This window comes from Macrotis lagotis, chromosome 6 (assembly GCF_037893015.1).
Source record: "Macrotis lagotis isolate mMagLag1 chromosome 6, bilby.v1.9.chrom.fasta, whole genome shotgun sequence".
In the NCBI taxonomy this organism is placed as follows: domain Eukaryota; kingdom Metazoa; phylum Chordata; class Mammalia; order Peramelemorphia; family Peramelidae; genus Macrotis; species Macrotis lagotis.
The window spans coordinates 80,824,960-80,840,060 of record NC_133663.1 but is presented as its reverse complement, the minus strand read 5'-3'; positions in this window follow the sequence as shown (position 1 = coordinate 80,840,060).

The following is a 15,101-nucleotide window of genomic DNA, read 5'->3' as shown; positions in this document are numbered from 1 at the left end:
GCTTTAAGGCTATCAGTTCAATACATTTGGAGAGGATGGTTATGAGTTCAGTTAGACTGGTGCCAAGGAGATTAATTTAGAGGCTACTATGTTAGTCTACATAACAAGAGACAAGAGCCTGAGCAAGGATAATTGTGGTATAATTGGAGAAAAAAGGAATGGATGTGAGTGCTGTTATGGAAATAGAAATGGCAAGATTAGATATAGGGAATGAGGAAGAGGGGAGAATCAAAGATGATACTGAAGGTGCAAATGTGAGTCACTGGAAGAGTGATGGGCATGAGAATAGAAACTGGAAAGTTAGAAATAAGGGTCAGTTCAGGGTTGAAGATAATGAGGTCTTTATTGAGTTTGAGATGACTATAGAAAAATGGTATATGAAATTTGGATCCAGAAGAGAAACAGAGTAAGGACATATAAATATAGAAGTCATTAGTATAGAGATTATAACTGATACTTTTAGAGCATCTGTGTTCAAAGAGAGAAAATATATACATATATACATACTTAAATATACACAAAGAAAAGGTTCCAGGACAGAGTCTGGTGCTATACCCACAGTTGGGGATGGATGGATGGATGGATGATGATCAGCAAAGGATACAGAGGAATAGCCAGATACACAGGAGGAAAACCAAGAGAAAGTAGACTAATGAAAAATCAGTGGGAATTCAAGAGGAGTGAATGGTAAACTGTCAAACATTGCAGAAGTCAAGAAAGACAAGGACCAGGATAAAAGAAAAGTTTGGAGAAGGGGCAGATTTATTGAAGAAAATGAAGAGTTCCATTTTAGATGTTGAATTTGAGATATTGACAGGGTATCTAGGTAGGGATGATCAGCAAAGAGTTGACCACATGGAACTTGAATGGTACAAAGAGATTTCTGAGAGAGATACCTTCAAGATTATACCTTATTTATATAAACCCAGGGCTTGCATTATGGGCTAGGGGTTACATCTTGGGATATGTTTCATAGAATTCTTAACTGGTGTTTTATCCTACTCAAAATGCTCAAGCTCACAAATTCTATAACTACAAAGAGGAGAAGGTCCTTTGGGACAAGATAACATGAATTTAAAGTGAATTCATTAAAAGCAGTTTTGTGATATCCTTTAGAGGCATTTTCTGACTCATGAGGAGCTGAGAAGGAAGATGGTGAGAATGGCCCAGACTTGGGTGAGGAGGGGGATGAATAACCAAAGGACAAGAAGTGCAAATGATTCTAAGGTGGAATAATGAATAGTTGAACTGATAAAAACAAGGCCTGAGCAATGATATGCAAGAAGAATGGTGAGGGGGTAAGAGGGATCAAAATTTCAATGGATATAAAGGATAGTTTTGGGAGGGATGTGGCAGAAGTTCAGATGAAAGGACCAGAGGTTATGATCAAAGAGGGAAATTTCAGAGTTCAAAATAATGGAAATGAGAATTTGTGATAATGCAGAGAGATCTAAAATATGATCTCCCTCTTTGAGTAAAATAAAGCTATAGGGAATTAAGAAAGTTGATGAATTGAGGGAAGAGAAATTGGAACCAATTAACTGTGAAAAATTCAGTACAGGTTTTTGCAACTAGTAAATTAGTGAATATTACATCAAAGTTTGGTGAATTTCTGGCAAAATGGTAGGATAATAATAACCCATATTAATATAAAATAAAATAAACAATATATTAATGTGTTATTGTTATTGTTATTAGGATTTTACTGAAGCATCAGGAAACTGTTTGGTCTTCCTTTTTCCCTCCTCTTTATCACTAGATCTACATAATATCATATATCAGAGAGACCTGGATCCTAATTCTGGCTCTGCCTGGACTAGGCCATCTTGAGCAAAACACTGTACCTCTCAACTTCAGTTTCTTCACTAATAAAGAAGGTGCTGAACTTGATCCAGTTGGGAGAGAAACAAGAAAGGAAGGGAAGAGGAAGGAAGGAATAAAAATTTATTTATTTATTTTTGAAAGCAATCTGGGTTAAGTGACTTGCCCAGGGTCATATAGCTAGTATCTGAGTTTACATTAGAACTCAGATCCTCTTGACTCCAGGGTCAGTGCTTTATCTATTGTGCCGCCTAGATGCTGCAGGAATAAATATTTATTTATATTTCTAAGTGCTATGGATTGCTGAAATATTTTTTATAACTATCTCATCAGAAACCTTCTAAGATTTCTTATAGCTCTGATATGGTGAGGCCCTAAGATTCTAGTTGGTTTACCCAGGTATTCTGCCCAAGATGGGAAAGTCCACCCAGGTCATCCCATTTTGTAACCTTGGATAACTTAATGATCTCATAAGCTCTAGACCTTACAGTGGCCTGGGAATTTTTATATCATCACTCACAATAACTTTCACTTCTTAACTCAGTGAATTTCTTGTGAATTATCCAGATAACATTTTCTGTCCTTTATTTTGTTCTAGTCAGAGACCTGACCTAAGTAAGAGAACTCATTTTAATGCCTTATTCGGACTTTATGTACAAGGCGAGTATTCTCATCAGAGCATAAACAAGTAGGTTGAGTATTTACCAAACTCTCAGAGTTGAATGCCTGGGTTCTAAATAGTCCTCTGATTACCTTCTCACCCTATAATTTTCTACTTGCATTTTCATTTTTCTAGTTGGTGAGTCACAACAGGGTGAGAAAAGGAGTAGATGATTATAATTACTCAAAGGGTTCTAATCTTCTTAATTTAATTTGATTTTAAAAAACGTCTCTAGTATTTTGTAAAGTGCTTTTTCTATGTACCTGATCATTCTCTTTCAGAATCCATGTTAAGGGACCATATCCTGATGTGTTTTATTAGCTCTAAACTTTGAGGTATAAGGATTGAGGCAAAATTCTGGCCTTACCACTTAGCAAAAATGACTTTGGACCAGTCACTTAAACAATTTGATCTTCATTTTTCTCAACCATATAATGGAAATCTGAATGCCTGCAGTACTAGCCTCATGGAAGTACACACCTCATGAAAGTATTGGGAGAAAAGGGTTTTGTAAACATTAAAGCATAAGATGAATATGAATATTATCATTATTTACACTATTAATCTTCATAACTTGAGATAAAATGCTTTGCAAATACTAAATGTACTTTAAGATTTTAAAAATACTTGCTTCAACAACCCCAATAACTGTTGTAAAAAGGGACTGAGAACTCAGATATGTGGTGAGAGAATCTTGCTTCATCACCTTGCTGTGTTTCCTGCTTCTATCAGACTTTCCTAGATAAAACCAAAAGGTCCTGATTTAGCCAAAGGGTTACACCCTTTAGAGTGGGGATTCTTTACCATGAATTAAAAAAAAAAAACTTATAATGATATTTCAATATAGTGAGACTACTTTGTAATTTGTGTAATTTTATGTATTTATAAACATTATTTTGAGAAGGGGTTCCTAGATTATACCATCTTGCCAAAAAAGATCTAATGCTATGAAGGCTAACCTCTGCTTAGAGTAGAAATAGGGAACTTTTTCCTGCCAAGAGCCAATTGGATATTTATAACATCATTTTCTAGTTATACAAATTTATCAACTTAAATATATATTTGGTCAAACATTTTATTAATTCACCCTAAAAGCTCCTAGATTTATTGAATTTTGAGTTCCACCTGTGGTTATCTTTGCAGCATCAGAACAAATGATTTCATGGGCCTTTTATAGCCTTCTGGATGGATGTTCCCCATCTCTGACTTAGAGCAAGACTTTATGGAAGGAGAGGTAGGGTAGAAATTTGAAAAAGAGGTGGGGGGAGTAGGAGGGACATTAATAAATGCATGGGAGGGCAGTAAAGATAAACTACAGATTTTACATATCTTCCCTTTATATGTGCTGATGCTGGAGTTGCATTTCCTCCCATACACTGCAATTCAATCACTCCTCACTCACTCACTCACTGCTTCACAGCTCTGAAGTAAACCATTGTTAACTAACTCTATCCTGCTTTTGATGTCTTAGAAATCTGGGAAATCTAGGTTAATCCATAGAGTGCAAAATCCACTCATGGACAATTGTGATTCACAACAATATCTAAGACAATTTCCATCTCTGAGATTCTGTGATTCCAAGCACTAAATCTGATAAAACACTATTTTTTTTAATCTAAGGTGTTATCTCTATCCATTTATTTTTCCTTGAATAATATTTTAAGAATGAATTCTTTTAAACTGTGTTTATTTCCAGCACATTTCACTTAAAGCAAGTTTCCAAACATACAAGAAAAATGTTTTAGCTATACATCATAGTTTGTTGGGTATCTTGCTTACTTTAATAGGAAGCCTAAATCATGACTTTTTTAGGGTACTTCACATAACTTTAGAGCTATGAAACCCCATCTTACTATCTATATCTGTCAGTTGGAACTTTTTTCCTAAGAAGTGGTCACTTATCTCAGTTTCTAGCTGAAAAGGAATATTTGATCATATTTATACTTCCATACATACCTTTATAAATGGGAAGGGAAATTTCTTGGGATTTCACTTCCAGTTTAAAGAAATAGAATTGTAGCTAAATAGTCAGCAGAGAGGAAAGTAGTGCAAGGCCATGAAATCAATGTAGATAGTATTAGCCAAGGGATGCTGAGTTTATTAAGCCAAACACTTGCTCTAGCAAAAACAGGGAAGAAGTTAATTTCATTTTCTTTCAAATTAAATAAATTCAATCAGTATAATGAGTATCTGTTAAGCTTCACAAACAGGAACACAGTGTATTTTCAAGGTCCTTCAAGGTCCTTCCAAGGTCTTTTTTTTTTGTCATCTCTAAATATCCAGAGCTTCATATTGTTAGTTCATTTCCCAGGGTTCCCAGTTTGAAGATACCTCTCCCTTGCACTGCCCCATGCTTCAGACTATTCCCAACCATTACATTTTCTGCAGACTTACCTGTTCTTTGCTTTATTCTCTCTGGGACTTGCTTTCCCCTAAAGAGAATCTGAGAAACTTTTCAGCTAGTATACTTGGCATGCAAGAGAATTCTTTCTTTCAGAAAATATTTTTAGTTCCTTAATTTAAGGAAATGATCCAAAATATTGACATTTCAGCTAGGCTCAGTGGGAATATATTTTGGGGGCAGGAAAATCATTTTTTTCCTACATTCCTCATACCACATTGGTAAGAATAAGGTCTGCACCTCTTAACACTAGTCCTGATTAAACAAATTATGTTTTGCACAATCTCATCCCTAATAGGCTTCTAATTTTAATCTGAGGTCAATATAAGCCTTAGAAATGTGTCTTATGATACAATGATTCAAAATGGAAAGATAGTTTGGTATAATGACAAAACTTCTGCATCGAGTTGAGATAACTAGATTTTAGTCTGGATTTTGCAAGTGTAGTCATGGTAGCTACTGGTTCAATGCCCCCTTCAATGCCTAGGCTATCAAGAAATATAGACAAAAATAGTCATCTTGAACAAATTGTAGGTTTTATATATATGTAATGGTATAAGCCTGTCCCTTGTTATAAATAAGCTAGATTATTAATATAAGAAAATATCAACTTCATTCCCAACTCTTGAATCCCTGGGGAAATGAAGTTGCAATTTCAGAAGTTGTTCAGATGAAGTGAACCTACTGGGTGACCCATAGATTCTAGAGGCTGCATTGTTTTATTCAGAATGAGACAAAGGCTCTCTTAGATAGATACAACAAACCCAAATGGGTCAGAAATGTAAAAGTCAGGGGTTGATAGAATTCCTCTAGAAATTGCATTCAAGGATATTTATCAGTTACTTTAGTTGTTTCTATCTCTATATACCCCATGTCTTTGCTGGGAGAAATGACTGATCATATCAGCCCATATGACCCACTGAAATTACTGAAAAGCAGTCTCAAAGAATATGCTCAATCATACCTTAATCTTTCCATTTCTCTCAGTCAAACAATGAAAAAACCGGGATTTTAACTTTTTTAAACTTTCCCCATCCAGAAATATAATCCACATGTCTCCTCAGTAACTCTTGGAGTGTTTGCAAATCCTGAATCCACTCAATGATTTTCATGGTTATCAATTACCACAATAATGATCCAACAGGTTGTATAATTAGATATGAACTGAAACATGATTGAATGACAGAATAATTCAAATAATTTAATAGGAATTCTAATAGGTCCCAACATTAAGCCTTTATATCTGGAAGCTCAATGTTGTGTTGGAGGTTGTGAATAAGTTTCATTTATGAAGATATGCTTGATAGGGAATCTGTTACTGAAGGTAAGGGCATTTACATACAAGCACTGAGATATAAAGGCATTTTAAATTAAGTGTACTTTCAGAGAATGTCCTACTCAATTTTAAATGCTCTGCTTTGAATAGGGAAACCATCTGATATCTCTCAAATACCCCAATGAGGGATAATTACAACTAGATCAATTCTCAAGGGTTTTCATTTTCAACCATTCATCCAGGCTAGCACAAATCCATCTTGCTTTAGAAGAAACCAAGCATTTCCACTGACAGAGTTTGGCATCATTCCCATTTGGATGAAGAATGCATAGGAAACTATATCAGGAAACCTTACCTGGAGTCTGAGTTGGGTGCCATTAAGTTGCCTTGTTCTGTGTTAATTATTCTCTAGAAAGCTCAATGGGCTGAAAAAAATTCCTACTATAGTTCAGTATTGCACTGCCACCAAACTCCTTCACTGAAGAGCAGATCATTTACATTAACCTTTGGCAATCAATTGGTCTCCAAGCAGCAAAATATCATTATGGGGAATAACAGGGATTTGAGACTAAGCTTATCCTTAATGGAGTATATTTAAGGAGAACATAACAAGATGATACCTCCCCAGAAGCAGGAATTTATGTTTGCAAAGGAAACTGAGGCAGATAGTCATACTCCTATTTTCCTCATTTTTAGAAAGTTGAATGAGAACTTTATTGAAACTACTATTAACTTTTCTTGGGGTTCTGGGAGTTCAAATAAAGAAATAAAATGAACCTGAGATGCTCTATTAGTATCTTGGAATTGTCACTAGGCTTATATTTTTAAACTATGCCACATTCTAGCCTGGCATTCTAGCAACTTAACTCCCTGTAGTTGACTGAATTTCTATCTTTCCAGAGCAGGAAATAAGTGAGAGAAAGGAATCAAGGAGACTATAAAGTGAGCAGAACAAAATTATTTTGGTAATATTTATTTTGAAACTTTAGCAAGTGTAAACATCAAAAACTGAATTCTTCCAGTATTGGTGAGTGGAAGCTTTGAGGCAGATTAGGTGGAGATAGTCTCACTTCCATATCAGTTTTTAAAAATACCTAATAGATGTTAAGAGAAATGAAAAGCTATAAAAGCTTTGGTCCCTTCCTTTATAATTTATCTGCTATTACCAAAGAGGTAAGATAAAAAATGACTACAATCATAATTCAGAATTCTAGTTTCTCCCCTTTCTGATCCATTTTTTACAAAATATATTTTTGACTTAATTTCATGATATTTCACGACATATATGTTGCATTATCACCCCCTTTCTTGAGAACTTTAAGTAACTCTATTGACCATACAGTAAAATATAAACTCCTCAGCTAAAAATTGAAAAATATATTACAATCTGCCTTAGACCACCTTGCCAGTCTCATTTCATGTTTATGGATTTTCTGTTCCAGATGAATTGGTCTACTTATTCCCCCAATCCAACTATCAGTTTCCTATTTCCATAATTTTATTCAGACTGTCTATTCCTCCTATCCTTGGAATATAACTCCTTCTTATAACTCTTAGAGCACCTAACTTTCTTCAAGGCTCAACTCCATTTGACTTCCTATGAAGATGATTCCCCTAGTTATTAGTGTCTTCCCCCTTTTATTAACATGTATATATATATATATATATATATATATATATATATATATATATATATATATGCTTTGGAAAGGCTATGTGCTGTAATAGATAGAATGTCACACTTGGACCCAGGTAGACTTGTGTGAAAATATTGTTTCTGACACTAGCTAAATGATTCTCATTCAGTATCACTGAATCACAGAGAGAATAATATTTGTAATATCTATGTCTCATATGAAAATGCAAAGAATTCTGCAAATTTAAAGCGCCCCATAAATCCCTGTTAGTATTATGGTTATCTATAAGCTTTGTCCTTCCATTAAAATTCTTGAGGGAGGGATCTCCTTTTTAAAAACTAAAAAATCCCCAACAAAAAAGCACAACCTCCCCAAACTTCTTTGTTTACCCAGAACTAAGTATAGTACTTTACAACTATTAGAAGTTTAATACGTGTTTCCTTTATTGTAGTGAATTGGGTAACTTAAAATACAGGATAGGAGATGATAGATGATAGATAGATAGATAGATAGATAGATAGATAGATAGATAGATAGATAGATAGACAGACAGACAGAAAGACAGAGAGAGAGAGAGAGAGAGAGAGAGAGAGAGAGAGAGAGAGAGAGAGAGAGAGGAGATGCCATTAAAGAGCTATGAAAATTCAGCGGAGGGAACAATTCAGATTAGAAAGTTAGAAAGATCAGGGAAAACTTCACAGAGGAGATGGTATTCAAGAAAAATGGGTATTATTTCAACAAGTGTTGTTGGGACCATGAAGAGAATTATATTCTAGACATAAAGAACAGGTATAACATGCTTTAAGAAGCATGCATAATCCAGTTTAGTTAAAGCTTGAAGCAAAGAGTAGTGTGAATCCATGCCATTCCCCATAGGAAATGTGATTCTTACGGATATACTGGGGAGTATCCAGAATAGGGCAGTCAGAACAGTAAATGACCTTGAACTCAGGCCAGTAAGGATAAATTGAAAGGATACTTATTATCCCAGAGAAGAAAATAATTCGTGGGGACATGAGAGATATCTTGAAGCATTTGAAAGTTTATCACAGGTAGGGAAGTTAAACTTGGTTTTACTTAACACTAGAAGTCTAGGGGAAATAAGTGAAAGTTTCAGATTTAGAATTTGCTTAAGAAAAACAAAAGTAACTTTCTTAAGTTAGAGATTGCATAGGAAGGTAGCTTCTCCTAACTTAAGCTCTTTAAGTAAAGACTGTCTCATCGATGATATTAAAGAGCAGACTTTTGTTCAGTTATCTGTTGGATGCAGTGACTTCTGAGGTATCTTCCAGTTTTGAGATTCTGAAAACCCATTACCCTTTTTATCTTTTTAAAAAATTTTCCTCTTCCAAAATTCATTGGAGAGTATTAAACTAGATGAAGTAAAAATAACATTATTTCCTAGTTCTCTCCTACTATAGTCTTATTTTGGAGAAGTTATCAGGCAATTCAATGATAATTTGCCTATTTCCTTTCTCCAGTCATTGTTCTATGGTAGGAACTTTTACTGAATTTAAAAGCTGGTGGTAACCAGATGGAATGATTTGAAGAATGCCAAAAATGTTGACCTCCTCTTTGCCCTACCTCCCAACTCAACCTATGCCCTCTGATATTTCTCAAATTCCTATTACTTCTTTGGGCTAAGATTTTATGTCTCCAGAAGACATCTACTAAATGGCAAACACATTAATTAAAAATCTTAATAAGAAAAAATTGCTTAACACTTTATCAGAAATTCATCTTTCAGGTGCAAAGCACTAAATTTGGTTTTTATAGCTCCTTATAAACTGCCTCCTTCATTTTTCTACAGTTTTCTTATATCTTACTCCCTTCCAGTGAAATTGCCCTCCTTACTTCTTCAAATTAGACATGCCATCTCTGAAATCTGTTGGAATGATCTCTCTTCTTATTTATACCTCCTGACTTCTCTGGCAATATCAAGTTTTAACTAAAGTCCCACCTTCTATAAGAGGCATTTTTCTTATTCATTAATGCTAGTCCCTTTCCTCTGTTGATTATCTTCAATTTATCCTGTATATATATGTATATGTTGGTTGTATATAGTTTGTTTACATGCTGTTTCTAACAGATTATGAGTTTCTTGAGGTCAGGAATTTTTATACCTTTCTTTTGTGTCCCTAGCATTTAGCAAAGAGTCTGGTTTTGTTTGTTTGTTTGTTTTTTCTTTTTTGACTCTATGTGACCCCATAGACCAGACTGTGCAAGAGGTTTTCCTGGCAAAGATTCTTAAGTGATTTGCCATTCTCTTCTCTAGAGTAGTATTAGGCACTCATATAAATTTTTATTGACTTTAGTTTTGTTTGTTTGATTTTTTTGTGGGGGAGGCTATTGATTTTCATGGAAGACAATTCCTGTCCACTGGTTGGGGACTTATCAGAGGCTTTCAAAAGTAATAGACCAATCAATTAATCTTGAAAACAATAGGTTAATAGTGTAAAGCAGAAGTGACATCAACATCCTGTGACATAAAATGGCATGGGAACAGTCACTTACCAATGTCACAAAATATATTCCATTTGTTACATGGGGCATTGCAATGCCCAATGGGTTTTCTCAATAACTCCAACAGACTCTCAAATGAACCACCCACACAGACTCATTCATAGCCCTACTAGTAATCTTGGTGAGGGGAAATATGCTTCCTCTACTCATCACTGTAGCTCTTGAATCCCCATCTTCTGTATCTATTATGGAACCAGTGACTCACAATGTAATGGCTTTGTAGTATTTACAAGCTATTTCAATTTACCATCACTCTTAAAAGATTATTTAGAAAATGTTGCTTCAATAAAAATAGCTATTCTTTTGAAATCACAGAATTGCAAAAATCTTCAAACTTTTCACTTTTGAGTAATATACACTAGCCCAGTTAGATACTTCATTTTCCAATCAGAATGGAGCTCAGAGCAACACAGTCAGATAAATAAACCTATCTATTCTCCTGCAAAGCAGGCACAAAACCCTTCTATGTTTCTTCTCATTCCAGAGGTGGCAATAGAAAGGAGTAGGTACCAATGAGAAATTTTACTTTTCTGAGGATGCTTGTTTGTCTTTCATTCTCCATGGAGTCCATGACATCAGGGAAGTGACACTATGACATGTATGTGAATAAGATTTGAGTGAGGGAGGGACTGTACAAAGTAACCAGACTCTTTTTCTTCTCCAGAACCATCTGGGTCCAGTGGCCAGATATGAAGCAGGATGACTGCAGATAATGCTGGAGTCAAGGCAATTGGGGTTAAGTGACTTGTCCAAAGTCATATAGCCATTATGATTCTGGATTTGAACTCAGGTCCTCCTGACTTCAGGGCTGACACTCTACCCACTGTGCTATCTAGCTACCCATACTTCTCTAGTTGTATTGAAAGGCAATAACTGTCATTGAATCTTGTGGCTAATAAAGTCAATTTTATTTTCCATCACATCAGGAATCACTTAGTTGGAGCCATCTGTCAAACGACTATTTCTAATGACCTCAACTATGACAAAGAAGTATTTCAAATCTTCTTCTATACCCCCAAATCTTCCTCTTACGTTTCTAAGTCTTTTAGATTCTGTTATATTCTTCAGTGGCTTAAATGAGTCTCCTGACTCTCAGTGATTCACTTTTCACTTTCAAAATTCACCTCCTCAAATTTCCTTATAAAGTTGAACTTTTAAAAATTATACTTCATTCTCCAAGTGTTTATATTATTTATTTTTAACTTTAATGCTAGCCATAAAATATTCATACAAAAATGAATAGAGGTGTTTGAAATATTTGTGTCTTTGAATACTTCAACACAACCCTCTATTTAGTACTCTCTACTGTGTTTGTTTATACCCATATTTTCCATTTTTAAAACAAAAGATCTTTCTTCGCCCCTTTAAAATAACAAAGTGTTCTCACATAAATGAGGTATCATTCTACATTATTCACGAGGGAATTTTAATTTTAATATTTACATCACAGTTCATTTTGTATCCAAAAACTGTTTGGATCTTAAGACTGTGATTCGTATTTTCTAATTCTTTAGTTATCAAATGTTTACCTCTAACAGAGATAATATTTTGTCTTATTAGATAATATAATTATTCACTTTATTTTAAAATTTTTTTTGCCCTTTTCATCCCTAAACTCCTCCTTATGAAAAGGTCCATAAAAGGATACCATGTTTTACACTTGGTACATTTTAACTCACTCAAAAGAAGACTTACTTGGCTTGACTTAAGACACCCAGGTTGAAAAGGAAGGGAGAGAAAAGAAGGGAAAAATACAAAAGCCTCATCTGAAATCTCAAAGTAAGGATAGAGTAGGAAAAAAATAAAACCAGAAATGCTGCCTGAGGTTTGAGGTTTTCCAACCATGGTTGTTGAAGGAATCCCACAATTTTTTTATGAATCCCACAATTTTCTATTTCTATTTGCATTGTTACAACAAGCTCCTGCCACTCCTAGTTGATGGATTTGTTATCTTTTAATTAATTCTCTCTGTCTCTCTTTTAAAAGAGGGGAGAAATCTCATGTAGGTGTGTTCAATTATCTACTCTGATAGGAAGGTAACAATGTGGTACTATGGGACAATAAAGGTGAATATTTTTAGCATTGAAGGTTTCAGACATAGAAGATTCCAAAGAAAAGGAGTTGTTTCTGGGGAAAGCAAAAGCAGACCTAGTGCTCTCCAAGCTAGAGATTTCCTTGTATAACTTCAGGGTTGGATTCATGTTGATTTATTCTCCTTGTTAATCACTAAATACAATATAAGTTCTTTAACCTAGAGTTTAAGGCCAGTCACAATTAGCCTCCAAATCATGTTTCTAATATTCCCTTTTATTTTTCCTCTCTCATATACTGTATGCCGGTAAAATCTGATAACACTCTTTGATCACATTCTTTTCTTTCCTGTTAATCTGATCATGTTAATGTCTCTGATAACTAGAATGATCATATCTTTCTTTGGAGAGAAGCAGTGTAATGTAGTGATAGATTTTGGAGATTTGCATTTAAATATAACTTTAGATACTAGTTATATATTCATAGGTAGGTCACTTAGCTTCAGGTGCATCATCTGATAAATGAGGAAAAATAATACTGGGAAATCTACTTCACAGGGAAATATATAACCTATAAAAGTTATAAAGTGTTAGAATTATTATTAATAATGATTGTGTTATTAATCAATCAATAAACATTTATCAAACATTATTAAGCACTGTGCTAGGCAGAACTGGGGAAACAAAAGGAGACAAATGACAATCCCTGCTTTCAAGATCCTATCAAACAAATAGGGGAGACTATGTAAATAAATATATACAAAACTATATATTGAAGGGGGTTTATGACGGGTTTTCTGAAGAAGGTGAGATTTTAGTTGGGGCCTTAGAGAAAGCCAGGAAGGTCAATAGTCAGAGCATCCCAGACATGGGGGACACAAGGAGAGAATGTCTGAAGCTTAGAGATAGAGTGTCTTGTTCTTAGAACAGCTGGGAGAGCAGTGTCGATGGATTAAAGAGAATGTGTTGGAGAGTAAGGTATGAGAAGATGGGAAGGATAGGAGGGAGCTAGGTTATGAAGGGAGGGCAACAAGAAGGCACTAGAGTTTATTAAACGGAGGTGAGGGGAGTGAAATGATCCAGACTGAATTTTAGGAAAATCACATTAATGGATGAATGGAGGATGAAGTGCTATGAAGGAGGATGCAATGAAAAAACCCTAGAAAGTTTGGGGGGGTCAAGATCACTAGTTGGGTGGAGAACAGTCAAAATGGATTGATGACATGAATATCCAAAGGCAGATTTTGTCAACTTCACAGTTTTGTCTAGTGATGGATCCCTCCCAAGTCTCAAGGAAAATATCTTCATTTTTCTAGTTAGTCAAATGGCAGCCATTGTAAAGGAACCTTGAACATTTTTCAATAAGAATACAAATGTTAATTAAAAAAATGACTATATAATTAACACGATAAAATAATAGGGCCTTTTTGATGATCCCTAAAGAAAGGATTCAGGAATATTAAAAATTCAATATAATATTATCTAAGCCCCCATTTTTATCTGTGTAGGGAACTTCTCCATGATAATTTTCCTCAGCCAATGAAGATGGTCTTGTCTCTATGATATATAATTTTAGAGAATTGTTTGGGACTGGGGGGTGAGGGTCATTTAGTCATTTGATTTTCCAAGGGTCACATAATCAAGTAGTAAGTAGGCAGAGATAGAAGTCAAACCCAAGTAGGTTAATGTGAGGTTAATTCTATATCTGCTGTGTCAAAGGTTTTCTTTCTCTGTTTCTATCTTTTTTTCTATCTCTTTTCTCTCCCCCCTTTCTCTTTTCTCTTTTTCCATTTTTCCTTCCATTCTATTAATTAAAAAGCAAATATTATTTATGGAACTGTTTAAACTTAATAAAAAGAAGACACATTTTTCTTTTCTTGGTTAAAAAAAGAAATTGATGTTCATTTTTAAGCAAGCAGATATTCCTTTTAATCACTGAATTATAAGCAGAATTGCTGGTGATTATTTTCAAGATAAAAATTGGCCATGTACTCCAATGTCCTGAAGACAATTGATTGAGAAATCCTGGTTGTGGAAGGCAGCAATATGAAACAACAGAGAGGCAATTTCTATCTGACCTGATAGCCTGATTGTTGTTTTTATAATTGATATCTATGCAATCAGTAAAAGTAAAGAAAAAGAAAACAATGGGTATTATTAAGTGTCTCATGAATGTTCCACTTCTGAGATGCATTACTAGTTCTTGCAGGAGAGTTGAAAATAAAGTGCTAATTGATTAAAAATCAATTGGTTTAATTGAGAAAAGCACACTGCCCCAAGTCACTGCTCTCTGTTCCTGTGAGGGTCTCAGTTTAAAGAATGAAAGAGAAAGCTGAAGCATTAAAGAGGACTTCATTATCTAAACTAGCCTCCTTTTGGGGCCTATTTGAAGGTAGGGTTTCTTCAAAGTTCTCTTATTTTTCCTTGTTTCTAATCTGGGGAAGAAGTGATAATTCAAACACTTTTCTTTGGCTTCCACCTACTTCTTTAGTGTGATGATGCCTCATTTGCTTTATACAACAGACTAACAGACTTTTTCCTTCACATTCCTGTCTCCCTGCCTGCCCCCCCCCCCACATCCCCACATAGTTATATGTCTTTGGTCTTTGTACATCTTCAATGGCAGGTGGCCCAGTTGATAGAGGGCTGGCCTGGAGTCAGAAAGACTCTTCATCCCGAGTTCACACTTGCTGCCTATGTGACCCTGCACAGGTCACTTAACCCTGTTTGCCTCAGTTTCCTCAGCTGTAAA